This window comes from Equus caballus, chromosome 17 (assembly GCF_041296265.1).
Source record: "Equus caballus isolate H_3958 breed thoroughbred chromosome 17, TB-T2T, whole genome shotgun sequence".
Taxonomy (NCBI): domain Eukaryota; kingdom Metazoa; phylum Chordata; class Mammalia; order Perissodactyla; family Equidae; genus Equus; species Equus caballus.
In genome coordinates, this window is record NC_091700.1 from 94,349,528 (window position 1) to 94,368,741 (window position 19,214).

The following is a 19,214-nucleotide window of genomic DNA, read 5'->3' on the forward strand; positions in this document are numbered from 1 at the left end:
GTCTGTGAAACTTCGTAAAAATCATGTGTAATATGGGTCTATCTCTGGAGCGTCTATTCTGTTCCCTTGATCTATTTACCTATTTCATGTCAATGTATCACCATAGTCGTTACTATAGCATTATGGTAAATCTTATATTCAGAGAGCATTAGTTCTCTAATATTGTTCTTCTTTATTCAATTTATTTTGACTATTTTAGATGGTTTGTGTTTCTGTACTTATTTTAGAATGTTATCAATTTCTACCCCCAAGAAAGCCTGGAATTTTGATGAATAAAGACAGTTACACTTCTTTTCCAGTCTTGATCATCTTGTTCCTTTTCTTTCTAGGTTTTACTGACTAGGAACTCCTTTAAAAAGAGTGAGTAGAAGTGGTGAAAGTGGATCCCTGTTTTGTTCCTCATTTTAGTAGGAAAATAGTCTTTCACCACTGAGTATGACGGTAACTGTAGGGTTGTTTTTGATGTTATTTATCAGATTGATACATTTTTTATTCTAATTTGCTAAGAGTATTTATCAGGAATATATTCAATTGATTAATGTAGAAAATCATATTAGTTAATTTTCAAATGTTAAGGTGAACGTTAATTCTTAGGGTAAATGCCTCTTGTTCATTATATACTATCTGTTTTGCATACTGGTGGGTTTGATTTGTTGAAATTTTTTCGAACTTTTGCATCTTTGCTTTTAAATAAGATTATTCTTGTTTTCTTTTCTGGCAATATTGTTTTTTGGTTATGGTATCAAGGTAAAGCTGGTCTTATAGAATGTGTTGGGAAGTGTTTCCCTCTTTTAAGTTTTCTGAAAAGTTTGAACAAAATGAACAGAAAAGTTTGCACAGAATTTTTCCTATAAATATGTGGTAGAAATCATAAGTGAAGCCAACTGAACTGGAATTTTTCTTTGTGGGAAGTTTTTTAACTACACTATAAAGAACTTCTCTTTGAGTGAATATTGGTAGTTTGTGTTTTTCAAGGAATTTTTTCATTTTTTCTAACTTGTCAAATTTTTGTCCTTCGGTTGTTCACAATATTCCTTTATTATCTATGAGTATCTATGGTATCTGTAATAATGTCACTTTTTCCATTTTGTGGTAATTTGGTTCTACTGATTTTTTTCAAGATCACTTTGGCTAGAGAGCTAGCAATTTTATTGATCTTCTCGAAGGAGCAGCTTTACCTTATTGTTTTCTCTACTGATCTTTTGTTTTCCATTTTATTGGCTACCATTCTGATTTTCATTATTTTCTTTCTTCAATTTATTTTGTGATTAATTTGCATTTTTTTCTTCTAGTTTCTTAAGTTGGAAAGTGAAATCACTAATTCGAGGTCTTTCCTTTTTCTAATGTGGACATTGGGTACTGTACGTTCCACGTTAAGTACTGCTTTAGTAGCATCTCACTTACTCTGATACATTACATTGTCATTCACTTCAAAATCTTCTCTCATTTTCTTTTTGGTTTCTCATTTGACACATGGATTATTTAGAAGTACATTATTTACTTTCCAAATAATTGGGGAATTTCCAGAGATCTTCTTGTTATTTATTCCTAGTTTAACTTTATATTCATCAGAGAACATATCTTGTATGATATGAACTATATTAAGTGTATTAGGACTTGTTTTATTGTTCTGAATATGGTTTATCATTGTAAATGTTACATGTGAACTTAAGAATAATGTGAATTCTGCAGGTGTTGAGAGAGGTGTTCTGTAAGTATAAATTAAGCTAATTTGATTGATAGAGTTCAGGTTTTCTATATCCTCACTGATTTCCTATTTCTTTTATCAATTATTGAGGGAGATATTAAAATATCAAAATATATTTGTGAAATTGTCTAGTTCTTCTCTTAGTTCAGTAAGATTTTATAATTTTTTTATTGTGGTAAAAAACACATGAGATAAAATTTCCCTTCTTAACGTTGTTTATAAGTGTCCAGTTCAACAGTGTTGAGTACATTCACATTGCTGTGAAACAGATCTCCAGAACTTTTTCATCTTGCCACATTCGAACTCTATATGCCATTAAACAAAAACCCCCTCCCACCTCCCCCCAGCACTTGATAACCATCTTTCTACTTTCTATTTCTATGAATTTGACTACTTTAGATACCTCATATAAGTGGAATCATACAGTATTTGTCGTTTTGTGACTGGCTTATTTCACTTAGCAGGATGTCCTCAAGGTTCATCCATGTTGTAGCATGTGAGAAAATTTTCCTCCTTTTTAAGGATGAATAATATTCCACTGTACGTGTATACCACATTTTGTTTATCTATTCATCTGTCAATAGACATTCGGGTTGCTGCCACCTCTTGCCTATTGTGAATAGTGCTTCCTCCTATGAACATGGGTGTGCAAATATCTCTTTAAGACCTTACTTACAATTATTTTCTATATATGTCCAGAAGTGGGATTGCTGGATCATATGGTAGTTCTATTTTTAATTTTTTGAAAAACTTCCATATTGTTTTCCACAGCAGTTGCACCATTTTAAAAACCCATCAATAGTGTTCAAGGGTTCCAATTTCTCCATATCCTTGCAAACACTTGTTATTTTCTATTTTTTATTGTTATTGTAGTTTATTTTTTATAGAAGTCATCCTAATGTGTGTGAAGTGATATCCCATTGTGGTTTTGATTTGCATTTCTCTGATGATGCTGAATATCTTTTTCATAGGCTTGTTGGTCATTAGTACATTTTCTTTGGAGAAATGTCCATTTAAGTGCTTTGTTCACTTCCTAAGTTAGGTTATTTGTGTTTTTATCATTGAGTTACAGGAAGTCTTTATATATTCTGGATATATATATTCGGGATTGACTCCTTATTAGATATATAATTTGCAAATATTTTCTTCCATTCCATAGGTTGCCTTTTCACTCTGTTGATTGTGTCCTTTGATGCACAAAAGTTTTTAAATCCAGTGTACTCCCATTTGTCTATTTTTGCTTTTGTTTCCCATAGCTTCTTAACTGGTCTCTAGAGTTCTCACAGAGATATTCTGTATATATCATTGATATATATATTTCAATGTTGTGTATATACATATGTGTATATATATATCAACATATATATATATGTATCAACATATATCATTAACTCAGTGTTGCTGTGGGGGAAGGAGGGCTTGGAGCTTCCTCCACCATCATGTTGATGTCACTCCTTACTTACTGTATTTTGAAGCTCAGCTATTGGGTGCATAAGCAGTTAAAATATTATGTATTTTTTTTTTAAAGATTTTATTTTTTTCCTTTTTCTCCCCAAAGCCCCCCAGTACATAGCTGTATATTCTTCGTTGTGGGTCCTTCTAGTTGTTGTATGTGGGATGCTGCCTGAGCGTGGTTTGATGAGCAGTGCCATGTCCATGCCTAGGATTTGAACCAATGAAACACTGGGCCACCTGCAGCGGAGCGCACAAACTTAAGCACTCGGCCGTGGGGCCAGCCCCAAAATATGTATTTTTGATTAATTCAGCCCTTATCATTAGGAAATAAATTTATTTATCCCTGGCTATATTCTGTCTGTTGAAATCTACTTTCTTCTGATATTATTATGCCACTTCAGATTTATTCTTATTAAGGTTATTGTAGTATATCTTCAATTCTTCTATTTTTAGTCTCTTTTTGTCTTAATAGATAGAAGTCATATCTTTTAGGCAGGATGCAGTTGGGTCTTGCTTATCTGAGAATCTTTTCCTTTTAGTAAGAGTATTTAGACCATTTACATTTAATGGTGTTATTCATATGCTTTTGTTTAACTCTTTTATCTGACTCCTCATTTTCTCTTTGTCTTGTGTGTTTTGTTACCTTTGACTACTTTTTTGCCTTCTTTTATATTAATTGTATATAATTTTTTATGGTTACATTTTGTCTCATTTGTTGGTTTAAAAGATAAAACACTTTGATATATGAATTCAGTTGGCTATATTAGGTTCATAATACACAACATTAACTCATCAAAGTCTACTTGCAGGTGATAATATATTACTTTATCTATAGTGTAAGAGCTTATAATAGTGGAGGTACCTTCCTCTTCTCCAAAACTTTGTGCTAATGCCACCAGATGTTTATTATTTCTAGTGTTCTTAATACTTTTGTGTAGATCCAGATTTTCATCTGATTTAATTTTTCTTCTACCTGAAGACTTCTCTTAATATTCATTGTAGTGTGGGTCTGCTGGTGATGAATTCTTTAATGTTTTGTATATCTGAAAAGGTCTTTATTTTGCTCTCATTTTTGACAAAGATTCCACTGGATACAGAATTCTAATTTGACTGGTGTTTTTCTTTCACTACATTAAAGAGTCATTACAAACTCTTTTCACTCGCATTGCTCCCAGTGATAAGTCCACTGTCATTCATATCTTAGTTTCTCTATGTATTCTGTCTTTCTTCTCTGACTTCATTTGAAATTTTTCCTTTGTCACTATTTTTAGCAAATTTATTATGACATGCTTGGATATTTTCTTTTGCTTGGAATTCTTGAACTTCTTGGATCTATGGATTTATAGGATTCATCCAATTTGGAAAAGTTTTGACCATTATTTTACGAAAAATTTTTTTCTGCCTCACCTCTCCATTTTCTTCTCCTTCAGGAACTCCAGTTGCACACATATTAAGCCACTTACAGTGGTCCCATAATTCACTGGTCTTTTCATTTTTTAAAATTATCCTTCATTTCTTCATTTAATTTTGGATGGCTTCTATTGCTACATCTTCAGGTTCATTTTTCTTTTCTGCAATGGCTAATCTGCTGTTAATTCTTTCTAGGAAATTTTTTACCTCAGTCATTGTACTTTTCATCTCTAGAAATTTAATTTGGGTGTTTTTTATATCTTCCATATTTCTATCGAATTTCTTAGCATATGGAATACAGTTTCAATAATTATTGTAATGTCCTTGACTATTAATTCTAACATGTTTGTCAGGTTTGGTTAAGTTTCAATTGATAGATTTTATTATGGGTCATATTTATCTGCTTTTCTATGCATCTGGCAATTTTTAATTAGATGCCAGACATTGTGAGTGTTTCTTAAAGTTGATATTAAATATTTCATATTCTTATAAATATTCTTGTCATTTGTTCTAAAATTCTGTTAAATTACTTGGAGACACCTTAAAACATTTTGAGTCTTGCCTTTATGGTTTATTAAGCGGATCTGAAGAAGTGCTCATTCCAGGATAAACTATTTACCACAATGAGGTAAGACCTTTCTAATTACTCTGTTAAATACCCAGTAACTTATGAGATTTTCTACTCTAGCTCATGACCATAAGCATTCTTTCTTTCTCTATGTGAGTGTCAGACACTTTATTTCTAATCTTTTTAGATGATTCTTTCTCTTGCCTTTGATAGTTTCCTCACATGCAAGTGCTGGTCAGCACTCAGCTAAATACCATGGAAGACTCTCAGGAAATCTCAAGAGTTGTCTGTCTCTTTTGATTTTCCCTTTTCCAGAACACTCTCCTGAGAAGTCTAGCTACCTCCATCTCCTTTCTCTCAACCCAAGGATTCCACAGGATTCTGGCTTGCTTCCTCCTCCATGTGCCATGAACTGGAAACTCTGCTAAAGTTGTAAGCAAGGGAAATTGTGGCAGTCACTGTTTACTTTTGATGTCTCAGGGATCACCATCTTTTGTTTCCTGATGTAAAGTGTCTTGCAAAGCAGTGTTTTAAATATTTTGTTCAATTTCTTATTGTTTGCAGTGAAAGAGTAAATCCACTCCCTGTTAATCCATCTTGCACCATTATCTTTTGAAAAGGTCTCTCTTATATGGGTGGTAATTTTTTTCATTCCTGATTAAATAGTCTATTATATAGATGACAACATAGTTTCCAACCATAATAATTTTCTTGTAGTTAAATATTTACTACTCCCTCTATTAGATAATGAACCTTCATCTCATTTGGATAAAAATATTTTCAGCTTTGAAGATTATTTCATTTTAAGGATAGCAGCAGCAGAATAATGACAGGTGTCTTTGAAATCTGTTTCACTACCTTGCTAAGGACCCAAGGGATGCCATTTGCAAAAGGGAAAAGTAAAGAATTACTTTATCTTGTGGCTCTTTACGGAAAAAAATTGGCAACAATTAAATTGGCATCTTTTGCCAAATAAATAAACATGAAAAAGAAATCATAGCCTGTTGGCACTGGTGGAACAATGTTTCATCAAAAAAAAATCTCTCTTCATCATCTTTCTTTCGTCCTCTAAAATATTCACATCACCAAAAACATAAAGTAACTTATGAAGAAACACTGTTTACTTGTTCTCTTTTAAGAATATGAAATACATTTAATGACCCAGGAATTTGAAATTGTTGACAAATAAGCATCTATTTATTAGCAAATTTGAAGTTAACTTCAGGAATGCCCATTCTGGTTAATAGACATGTCATAGACTTTTAGGATCACATACTTCCAGGACTCTTTGGAAAATCACCCAATAAAACAACGTCTTCCTGCAGGGACTAGCTTCAGTATTTTGACTTCTTTTTTGGTCCTTAATGATGAATTGGAAGACAAAGGTGGGAAAAGGGATTCTTTTCTGTTGATATAAGTTGTTTTAACTGATAATAAAATATCAAGATTTTTTTTTCTTTGCTTATATTAGAGTTAAGCACTGTGAGATTTTCTCTGAGAGCTTAAATACTTTCTATTGCAAAGAGAATTTTACTGCATGCAATTTTGCTGGGAAACTCTTTCAGTGTTGTCTGAAAATACCACGATGTCTGGATCTTGGTTTGTTTGGATGAAAGACAAAAGGAAAAATGTAAGAAAAGCTATTATAAGAAAAGGCCATTATTAACATTTCAATGGAACTGAGTAGGCTGAAAAGTTCACATGTATGTTGAAATAGTGGAGTGACCTTATTGTTTTATACCCAAGAAATGTTATATGCTCTTTAATTTATTATGTGCAACCATTACATAGTTCCAATAAACGATTATAAGAGTTAACTAAAAAGAAGCAACCCCAGTTATTATTGCTTTGGTCTAACATAGAATTCAATAGCATAAACACAGGACAAAAATTCCCTGTTCATAAATCAAATACAGTGAAAAGATTGTTATCACGTATCAGCAGAGGAAGAGTGCCTAATCACAATTGGGTGGGAGTATTAGTGAGATTCTGTAAGGTAGAGCCATAAAAAAGAATGTAAATGAATGGTATCAAGTGTTTCAATGTGTTTATATGCCAATTTTATTAGACAGAAAATAAGGTCTAAAGAAGAAAACTAAGATCCAATTTCCATCTGCCATAAGAGAGAAAGAGTCTTGACACTTACTCTGCAACCTCATTCCATAGAGAAAATGTCATTGTTCAGAGCCATGCGGGGGGGGGAAATGCTCTCCTGCAGTTACCCCGCCACCATCATACTTTTCAAGGGCACCTGAAGCAATCAGCAGGTAGCTGCCAGCAAAATTTTCAAACCCTATTAGTATATGCAAAAGGATGCATATATATTTAATTTGCTTTGCAAGTGAGATCAGGGAAACAACACAAGTCATATCTGGGTTTGTGGCTGTGTTCACTAGGTTTACTACTGAGCTACAATTAAGACGAGCAAAGGATAGGTGCGAGATAAGCATGAAGGACAACAGATGCTGCTTCCTGATTCACTTCTTGCTGGAAGAGGGCCCAAAGTTCACATTCAGTGCAGCCTACACGTAGGGAAGAATGCACTAGGTTAGGAGCAGAGCTGCAAACCTGTTTGGCTTCCATTTCATCAGCTCTAAGTTTCCATCTTCACCATATACACAAACTCTCGAGCTTTCATGACATGTTTCCCTTGTCAGTCGAAGAATACTGAGTAAATATTCACTTTTTTCCTACTTGTCTAGACCAAGACAGGTATTCCATTTCCCAATTCAAGTTGCAATTCTGCAAAGAATTTCAAATACACGAGGAGAAAGGGTGACAGCATTCAAGGCAATATCCTTCATTAAAACTTGTCACAGTTTAGTTTCTGTATTTATTTTTTTATGCATCATCCTGCACCAAAACACAACAACACTAAAGAAATAGAATGTTTGGGGGATTACGGTTTAATAAAAGTCAACTTTTTTGTTTGTTTCTACCTTAATTATTTGTTTCAGTTTGCTCAGTTTGTTCCAATTTCCTGCTTAAACAACTAAAATTTAGCAATTAGACTTTAATTTCTCTTTGAAGATTGAGTTTCTGAACTTGCATTCCGGATTTCAAGATTCATTCGCTTGAGTAGATTCAAAATCATTTAATTAAATGGTCCCGGTTTGCTTTGATTTGTTTTCTTTCTTTAAATATTTTATATGAGTGTGTCCACGTGTGGTATTATGTGTACGTGTGTGTGTGTGTTTGTGTGTGTTGGGTGGAGTAATACTTATCTCTTTTTGTTAAGAGAGTACTATGAAAAAACAATTGCAGTTGACTTTTGGTCCTAGTTATTTAGATTCTAAGTATGGTTCACTATTCAACAAAGAAGTCAAATGAAATGTGATATCCTTATGCTCCATAACAATTTTAGCATTTTGGAAAGCATTGGAGTCACAGCCTCGCCTGGGCCTAGCTACTACTCAAAGGTTAGCCAAAGTAAACATTTTGCACACAAAGTCCCATCAAGAGGACAAAGAGAGGAGGAAAGAGGGCAGAACAACAGTTTCACATACTGCCTTTCACAGAAGTATTGTTAAGCCAGGTAACTTTATGTCAGCCAAATACTAATTGATTGGATAGAGCAACAGAATCGTAATAAGATATTTTTTATCCTAAAAAAATGCAGAATGCCTTTCACATTTTATCTTTCCGAACTTTGAACTGGTGATTACAGAGGGGATGGAGCACTTAGCAGTGAGAACAAAAGTGCAGGGCCTGCTTTCCCTGCAGCCCTCTCAGTGTTGGCTGTTTTGCCCCCAGGCACACTCCTGAGCCTGGAGAGAGACACATGATCTCCTCACTCCTCAGCCCCACTTGCAGAGGATTTCCCCTCCCTGCAAGACCAGCTTGGAATATTATGCTAGATTCTTCCTCCTACTTCTTATTGCTGTCATTTACCAACTATCAGGTCCCTGTCCCTCTTGCCATTATTCTTACTGATTTTATTACTTGTGTAGATGATACTTCAAATAGCCTGGCTTCTCAGTTCTTGGGAATACTTTCCACTAGTAAGCTTGTCCTCATGTAACTCATTAATCATCCCACAGCCATTTCCTAGATCTGGTCAAGACCAGATCAAGCATCCTTTTCTTCAAACACTACCTACTAGAATGCTGGTTCCCACAATCCTTTGATCTTACAGAAACCTACAACTCACTAATTCTACTAAATTTTTACTCTCTCCCTCTCCACATCACTCCCCTTTTTATTCCAGAATAACTTCCATGGCCAATGGATATAATCACTGCCTTCTATGTATTCTCAACATCCATTCTGCTCTCTCTCCATTGTAGATACTTGTCAAACCACATTCTGGTCAGGATTTTATCCACTTTCTATCTCCTCCATGTCTACACTTGTACCAACACTTATGGAACTAACCGTGACTGGAGAAATACAAACATCCACACTGACACGTCCCAATTTACGATCACGATCACTAACTTGAAATGGGCCCTTAATGCTGCCTGACAACCACAACCATCCAGTATCTTCCAGCGCTTTCACTCTTCTCTCTCACATTTCTCTTTCATACCTTTTCCTCTTTCCTCAAACTTCCAACACCTTCTTCTCCATCCTCACTCTGTGCCAGTTTCCTTTTTTCTTATTTCAGTTAGAAAATAGAAGCAGTCAGAAGGTACTTCTACAGGTTCCCACAACTACTGAAAATGAGTCTGTACATTCCACCTTCTCTCCTTTTACTGTGGTGGCCTGGCGAGGCTCCACTCTGAGGCTCACCCCTTATTGTGCACTAGATTCTGTCTTCTTTGACATTCAAGGACATTGCTCAAGTAACTCTCTCCTTTTTCCTCTGCATCAATATGGTTTTCCTTCGCTAATAAGTCATTCCTCTCAGAGTATAAACATGTTATTGTTTCTTTTCTCTTAAAAAATCTTACCCCACCTCTCTCTCTAGCTCATGTTCTCACCCTCCAAGCAGCAGAATGCCTCAAAAGAGTTCTTTGTACTTGATTTTCCCTCCCATTTTTCTCTAGATTCATTCTAATCAAATTCACCTCCACTCTGTGATCAAATCTATTGCTATGAATGTTCTCAACAATCTCTACATTACTAAAACCTAAGATCAATATTTAGGTCTCATTATTCTGTGCTGTCAAAAGAATTGGACACGGATACATATTTTTATGGACAAGGAATGGTCTATAGGTAGCAATGAGAAACAAGAATACTTACTTCACTTCTTTCTCCTTCAAACACATTCTTCACTGTGGTCCCCAAAATTCTACACTGCCCTTGTTCTCTGCCACCTCACTGGCTGATCCTTCTCAGTTTCCTTTCCCATTCATATCTTCATACTTATAATGTGGGGACACCAAAGGTTACATCTTTGGACCTCTTCTCTTTTTTATGTATACTGACCCTTATGCTAACTCCATTCAGTCTTGTAGCTTTTAATACCTTTTGTATTTAATACCTGACTTTTCTTTGGAATTCCAGACTCATACATCCAACGATGTAGCAACATACTTTCTCTTCAAAGATTCATTCTCAGGGCTAATTAGTTCCTCAGTTCTATGCTTAGATGTGCAAATTTCACTTCTCCTTTTACCTAGTTTGGCATCTTGTGTGTGTCCTGGACATCATGGCAGTAAGAAGGTTTGATCGGATCTGTTTAGTGATCTCAGGATCATCACAGGTTTCTGCTGGAGAGTAACTGGTCTAGTTGGCCTTGGACCAGTAGTCTCTAGCATGTGTTTTGAATGGTGAATTAAGGACAGAGAGGTGAATACAGTATTACCTTGATATAAGCTAACTTTTTTCTGAATATTTTATCACTGTCATTTCAAAAACAGATTTGCAATGCTTCTATAACTGTTTCAAAATTCTCTACAGACAATGTATCCCCTTATTTTCGGTCCAGAGTGTCCTACTTTACTATTGCTATCACCAAACTCACTGACTTCATATAGCCTCAACCTTAGAGTCAGTCATAAGAGTTTTTCATAGCCTCATTCAGGGTGAACAGGGAAGTGGGGAGGGAAGACCAGATCAGGTGGGTTCCTCACTGATCTCAGTGCAACTCATCTAGCCTACAATGCCCACCCCACAAGTTCTCAACTCTTTTGGCACATCCAATCCACTGTCCCTACCTTGTTTTTGATGTTCCCAAACTTGACAAATGCTAATTTCTCACATAAATCTCTCCCTTGCATACACCCATAGTTTCTTTGTCTTTTCTCCCTCTGGTGAGCTAGTCTGGCCAAACACCAACCTGGTTAGACCAGAGCAGGTAAATATGGCTACAGAAAAATTCTTGACTGACGGATCACTGAGATCTCTCATCAGAAAAATAAAAGTGTGCCTTGGCTCTGCCCAACAATCCTACCCTCAATTTGGTTTTCTACTCACTAAAGAACTATCTCCCCACTTTTTCTCTTTTCTCCAGTCTCCACCTTTTCTTCCTTCTCACATTCAGCTGATGACTTAGTCTCTTATTTCACTCAGAGTGTTAGCATTCAGATAAATTCAGGTCATTTCCCCTTCACCAAAACCAATCTACTTATCTACTTGTGTCTGAACTATATACATAGTCTACCCTTGTTCCTAAAATAGGTGAACTGCCTGTCTTCCTACCTGATACTCCGTGAAATGTGGATCTCACTATCATCACTCAATAGAGTGAATGACACCTTTTCATGGCCTTTGTATTTGAAGTTTTCACTCACTCTGCTATTTCATTAAGTATTTCTTCTTTTTGGAATCTTTTTTTTTTTCTTTTGGAGGAAGATTAGCCTTGAGCTAACATCCATGCCCATCTTCCTCCACTTTATATGTGCAATGCCTGCCACAGCATGGCACGATAAGTGGTGCATATGTCTGCACCCGGGATCTGATCCACTGAACCCCAGGCCACCAAAGTGCAGCATGCCAACTTAACCACTACACCACCCGGCAGCCCCCTGAAATCATTTTTGTATACTCACAAATATACTATAATACCTTTCATCATAAAACAACAACAACAACAAACAAAACTTCCCCTGGACACAAACCATTGCCCTTTCCGCAAGCTGGGAACACTTTTCAAGAGTTGTTTACACCAGCTCTTCTACTTCCCTCTGCTCCTTATACATCAGGTTGGTAATCTATTCCAATGCCTCCCCTTGGAACACATTTCATCCAGAACACTTCACCTAGCTCTCTGATCAAATGTTGTTTCTTTAGAGAAGCACTCCTTGGTCAGTTTTTTAATAAGCCATCACCCTCTCCCAAGGAACTCTCTATCTATCTTCTTTTATTTTCTTCTTATCAGTTAACACCTCCTAAAATCACACACACACACACACATTTACACACCCTTTGTATGAATTTTTTCCCTATCTCCCCAGTAGAATATAAACATTCTGAATACCAGTGACTTGGATTGTCCTTTTCAGGGCTAGTTTCCCAAAAGAGTTCCTGTCATAAATTTGGTCCTCAATATATTTGGTAAGTGAAGGAATAAACAAGGTAATGTATATTTATTTATTTTATGTATTGGGATGCTACCAACAATTTCACTTGTAACAAGGTGTTGACAGCCCCAAAGTTTGAAAACTTATGCACTAGATGGTCCACTCCCCTTTCCACTCTTTTTCTACTAGCATCTTTTGGTCTGTGGTAGTCTAGTGGTTAAGATTCGGTGCTCTCACTGCCATGGCCCAGGTTTGTTTCCTGGTCAGGGAACTACACCATCTGTCAGTTGTCACAGTGTGACAGCTGCATGTTGGGGTGATGCTGAGAGCTATGCCACTGGTATTTAAAATACCAGCAGGGTCACCCATGGTGAACAGGTTTTAGCAGAGCTTCCAGATTAACACAGACTAGGAAGAAGGATTTGGCCACTCACTTCGAAAAAAGATTGCCATGAAAACCTTATGAATAGCAGTGGAGTATTGTCTGATACAGCACCAGAAGGTGAGAGGATGGTGCAGAAAGATCAGGCAGGGTTCCACTCTGCTGTACATAGGGTCACCAGGGGTTAGAATCAACTCCACAGCCCAATAACAAAAAGTGTTCTGGTCTTAGGCCACATTGAGTTCCAGCTTATTGGCTATAATTCTATCAGAGAACTTTGCCAGATACATAATCAAATTCATTATAGTACAAAGAAAACTGAAATAAAAAAGCAGAGTGCTCCCAGTGTATTGATACCGCAACTTCAATAATCTACATTTAGAAGAATTCTGGGGTGTGAAAAGCTGTTCAGGAATTTGAGAGGACATTAACTATTTTCAGTGAGTCATTATCCAAAGTCATCTTCTATGCCCTACATAGGAGGTAAGGTCTAGTGGAGAGAGTCCTGGAGACCAGCATTTAAATTCAGGCTTGTTTTCTGGCATGTGACTTTTGGTAAGCCACTATTCTAGACACTTCTGTAAAATGGAATAGCGAGCATCATGGTGGAGAGACTCTAGAGTATTCTTCACGTTTATGCTGTTTATAATCCTTTCCCCTTGCAGACAAGCAGGACCTTTGACCTGCTCCTAACCAATAGAATATGGAAAAGGTCATGGGCTGTCACTCCCACGTTTAGGTTTTATGCTACATTACATAAGACTTCCATCCTAACAGATTGGAGGTAGGTTAATTTGGCTGGCTTGATGAAGCTTGCAGTCATGTGGGGAATGCCCACACCACAAGGAACTGTGGGCTGCCTCTAGGACTTGAGTGCAGCTTCCAACCAACAACCAGTAAAAGTCTGAGGCCCTCAGTCATGCGGTTCAAGCAAATAAATTCTGCCAATAACTTGAATTAGACTGAAAGTGGATTCTTCCTTCACTGACCCTGCAGATGACCCTCACAACCCAGCCAACACCTTGATTAAATAAGCATAGGATCCAGCTAAGTCATGCCTGGACTCTCTACTCACAGAAACCATGAGGTAATTCACGTGCATGTTTTAAGCCATTAAGTTTCTGGTAATTTGTTACGCAGTAATAGGAAACTCATACAGCATTTAATAAGCTAATGTATGTAAAGTTGCTTTATAAAATTAAAGCACTACATATGTAGGATTATTAATAATGCATAAGATAAAGGAATAAAGACTAAGTCAGGCCACTGCTAGCACATCCAGAGTGTTCTATACAAGGTCAGTGGCAAGGTCCCCTTCCATTCTTTGAGGTTACAAGATAGAAATGGTTGAGGGGCCCCAGAGTAGAAACCAATCTTCGTTGCTTTTAAATCATCAGTGTGATAATATGAAAGTAAATAATAACAAGGCCCTATTTTATTTCCAGTTAAGATTTAGATAACTGTGTTTCACCAAGTTAAGAGAGATCAGAAAAAAATTATTTTTCCTTCTCTGACTCCCAAAACTAACAGTATTCTTTGCTCCCATCACAGCTTTTATTTTTAAACCCTTCTTACAATTACAATTAACAAACTATTTGCATATTTACATATGGAATGACCATCTTTCCCTCAAGATAGAGATAGAGAAATCATCTGCTTTTTTGTAACTGCCTTATACTTAGTGATTTCTCAACAAATGTCTGTAGAATTGAGATTGACAAATTGAACTCTCTCAAATGCTAAATATAAATGCTAATCTAAGAGTGTATGTATAAACTCTGTAACCCCATTTCCAACTCTCTTCTCAATCCCCTATAGATCCTATGGAGATTTGTGCCGCATTGTCTCTATTTCTGGCCCATGACAGTGTGCTCAGCACATTTGCTTGTGAACAGGATGGCAGTGAATCATTCAGAAATAAAGGTGACTCCATAGATAATACACAGGTAGAACTCAAAGCTGTGGTTGTGCTTACATCCCAGAGCCACTGGGGCTATGGTTATTCCTCCAAAAGCTGTAGACAAAAAGCTACAGAATTACTCATACCCTCTTATTTGATAAAGTTTGCTGGAAATTCCAGTCGAGAGCAGTCTATACATACATTTTGTTTTTAAAGGCACTCTTCCTTTCCACCACCATCAACAGGTTTTATCTTTGACGTCGGTAGATTATACTCATTTTTATGTTGTTACAGAAAATTTAAAGTTAACCTTAAAAAACAGGGGGAGAGATTGAGTTTACTTTATCCTCCTTAAGCAAAATGTCCAAATTCCTAAGTTGAAAACAGAGCATTTGTTGTGATGATCCTTGCTCACTAAAATGTCCTGGAAACCTCGTCAAAGCATCCTAGTTTTGTTGTGTTCCATTTTTGTCTCTCTGCTGTCCCCCTCCAAGAAAAACATCTACGCTTATCCCTTGACCCTCCTGATGCAGGAATATTCTGGTGGGGGAGTGGGGGAATATATTTCCTTTTATTAGTAAAAGTTATAAACAAGAAACAATTTGTAAAATTGGATAAAGGAATCAATTAGCCTCCTTCATTTTGGGGGGAGGCTACAGTATACTCTCCCAGAAATTGGGCAGAGGAGGGTTGAGCCCCCACTTTACTTGAAGCAAGTTGACTCGTTGATGGGGAGATTTAGGCTGGATAAACCATTAACAGTATCTGTTTTCAAGGATAGTGAAACTTCTCAGGACATTATATCTAAGTCTTCTCATTTTTCAATTTACTAATAGGTTCCATTTAACATCCTGAGAAGAGCAGAACTAAATCATCTATGCTTTACTTGAGAGCACCCAATGATTACCTTCAAGGAAAGACTGCTGAACCCTGGTGTTACCATGGGAATAGCTGAGTCTCAGAATTGGTTCACTTTTCCAGATCATCCAAATGTTCCTATTTTAAAATGTCATCACTAGTAAATCTATTTTGTCTGGCTTTAAAATGTGTGTAGCAGTAATCCAGGGAAGTAGCAAGCCTTTTATTAGGCTCTAATAGACTAAACCTAAAAGTACATATCTATTTATAGCTCCAGTGTGCTTGTTCATACATATGTAACAATATATATAATAAATATATACGTCACACATTTCTCCTTAACAAAAATGTCTGTGCACACCTATTTTCATACATGTTTGTGATAAATTTCTATACTACCACATTAAGAGCACAAAATAATTTTTCTCGGAAAGTTGACAGGACCTTAACAAAAACCATATATATATATACATACATACATATATATATATACATTTAGTGGTCCTCCAAGCGCATTTACTCTGAAGGCAAAATGGGTTAATATACATTTGAAGTACAACGAAGATATACATGTTTACTTTTATTACTTCCTGTGTTTGCTCTTCTCTGCATTTTTATGACGTCTAATTAGAAACACAAAAGAAAATAAAGAGAAATGGTTTTAGCCCCTATTCTCTACAGCTTATAAACCTTTTCAATATTAAACTCCCAGAGGACCGAGGATCATTTTATCTTCCTAAGGATATAACAGCTATATTCCCTGGAGCTGTTGGGAATAATTTTATAGAACACCATAATGTAAAAAATATTTTTAATGTATTCAAAATATGGCACAGGAAGAAGCGCAGCCAGATGTACAATTCACAAAAATAAATCACGTCATTTCTGGCTGTTAATTAAGTCTGTTTAAAAGCTTTTCTCTCTTACTTAATGCATCTTTGAGCATAAAAAGAAAAATAAACTCATTGACCAAAATGTGCTAATACACAGTTAATTTAACAAGATGAAAAGTTTTTGAATCGCTATATATCTAAAATTGATGACTGGCAGGGACTGAGTCTTTTTGCAGTTTGACAGAAATAGCCAATTACAGTTTTGTACTTTAAATGCTGCTACTTTGAAATATAGACTTCAAAATTTATCCAAAGCAACCTGATTATTTCTCAAGAGCAAATTTACCTTGGAAAACGTGTCCTCCCTCTGGTAGCACACCAATGGATTAAATCGTCTACAGAGCGGTCTGCGGTGGGTGAAAGAGGAAGAACTAATGATTCCTTTTGATTAATATTTTGAAACCTATCTAAGGACCTGATGAAGGCATGTTCTTTAGAAAAGCCAGAAAACATAACTCAACGTGATTTTTGTTAAGCTTCTGTCAACTTCCCAAGAAAAATTATTTTGAGCTCTTAATGTGAGAGAATAGAAATTTATCACCAAATGTATGAAAAGAGGTCTACATAGACATTTTTGTTAGGACAAAAGGAAAGACGTCTGCTCAGATACTGGCAGCTTTTCAAGCATCTGTTCTAACAAAATGTGTGGTTTCTCTCTTCAACTGGTCGCCCACTGCTGTCCTGATGGGAAATCTCCTGCCACGTGCAAACTGGAGGCACATGAGGCCTCTCTCCACTCAGCTCAGTGAGTCAAGAGAGGAGAGAGAAGAAACAACCCATGATGCGTGGAAACCCTGGCTGACGAAACCCAGGTAAATTCCTCTAGTCCAGCTGACTCGGCTAGAGGACACCTGAGCCGCATGGACACAGACACCAACAGCTAAAATGTCCAGATTAATCTGGCTACTTAGGTAGAGAAAAGGTCACAGGGTTATTTTGGTTTTTTTCCATATTCTTCTCTTTGCACAATTTTAGAGTTCTACGTGACAATAATTTAGCTTGTAAAAGGAAAAGTTAGAGACTCATCCCACTTTAAGGGAGGACAAAAGGAGAGAGTTTCCTTTTAGATGACTATGTCTGCAAATTAGGCTTATTATGCTTATTAGGAAGCACCATTCCAACTGGTTTATATATTTTTTACCAACGTATCCCTGTAACCATCTGACAAATGAGGAAATGAAGGCAAAAGAGAGAGGTCCATAATTAGCCTAAGGACACCTCCAAGTGGCACAGACAGTATTTCAACTCAGCATTCCAGCTGTGGTGACAACGTTTTCCACAGTTCCACAATTTCTCCAATGGTCAAATAACTTCACTGAACATTTTTTAAAATTTCACTTCATTGAGTAGGTTCAGAATTATTCAGACCCAAAGTTAAACTAGTTCCACATGCCATTTTATAATACCATAATTGGGTGTTAGGAAATTACCCAGGTCTTTTCTAAATTTATTTATTTATTCATTCAATGACCATTAAAAATTATGTGTCATATCTTCTGCTGAATCTGGGGCTAGTGTCTGCCGTAAGACAAGGATGATACCTGCTCTCAACTCTGGGCTCAAATTCCAATGGGGAGAACGGGAACTAGCAGTCACATGTGGGGCGATCATTCCAAAAGGGGAAGCACAGATTTGCATGATGCCAAGTAGCAGGCATGTGAGGGGAGGGCTGATGAATGGAGGAAAGGCCAGCAGCAGTGAATGAGGATTATGCTGAGATTTGAAGGCAGGAAGGAGTTAACTAGTCAATCTTGTGGAGTGTATGCTATATCCCAGGACTTAAAGACTAATGTTGCTGAGTAGATAGAGCAAGAAGAAGGCACCCAGGATGAGGCTAGTGGGGGGGTAGGGCTGGGTCATGCAGGGCCTTGCAGCTGAGCTTAGAATTGGAGACTTCATTGGGTGGGCAATGGGGAGCCATTCAAGGCTTAAGACCTACGGAGGGTCATGTTCCAATTACAGACTTTAAAAGATGTCTCTGGTACAGTTATTGGTGAGAATAATAAATCTGTACACCAGCAGGGAGACTATTGCAGTTGTCCAAGCTCAAGATGGTGATGACTCATCCTTCAGAGGAACCAACCGGGATGGACTGAAGAGATTCTTAGTGCATGAAGTGAACAGGGCTGAGTGAACAGCAGTGGAAATGCAGCAGAGTGAGGTGGTGGAAGGAAAGACAGAAGTCACTGGCAGTTCCCTTGTTCCTGGCATTAACATATTACTAAGCTCCGTTTTAGAGTCTGAGGTCCCAAAACATGATGCAACCCACACTACCTACAAAACGGCTTCCTTTGCTTCTGCAAATCTTTCTAATATTAATGTTTTCTAACATTCAATGGGATCTATGAATGTTTATTTTCCCATTTCTGTAAGTGAAAGCCTAATGGAATAAAAGCAACTTTTTCAATTCTTGTCAAAATACTGTTATAACACACACACAAAATTAAAGTAGCTTTACATTACTTTACATTCCTAACTTTATAGAGAAGAGTCAGAGCCCCCACACATGGTTGTACCAATTGTACTGTACAATATTCCAGACCAGGAAAACAGCTCCGAAAAGGGCATGATTGTTTAGTCCCTTGGTTGCTTAAACGGACTATAGAGGATGATATGTTTCTTCAGCTTTAT